Here is a 226-nt window from a genome sequence, read left to right as displayed (position 1 = left end):
ATGGGCGGCTCGTGGACCTGCGCACACCTCGCCTACGCCCACGCCCAGAACCCGTCGCCCGCACACGCACAAAAATGGCAAATGTCATGGGCGTCAACGCGAAAGGCGGGCGGGACAATGGAGGCGAGCGGGCACTATGCATGACACGGGGTTGATGGAGGAGCCGGGGGATGGGGGGGGGGTCAAGGGGATAAGAGGAAGGGGAGAGAGGTCAAGGGGATAAAAG

This window comes from Penaeus monodon, chromosome 33, assembly GCF_015228065.2.
Source record: "Penaeus monodon isolate SGIC_2016 chromosome 33, NSTDA_Pmon_1, whole genome shotgun sequence".
Classification (NCBI taxonomy): domain Eukaryota; kingdom Metazoa; phylum Arthropoda; class Malacostraca; order Decapoda; family Penaeidae; genus Penaeus; species Penaeus monodon.
Note: the sequence above shows the minus strand (reverse complement) of the source record.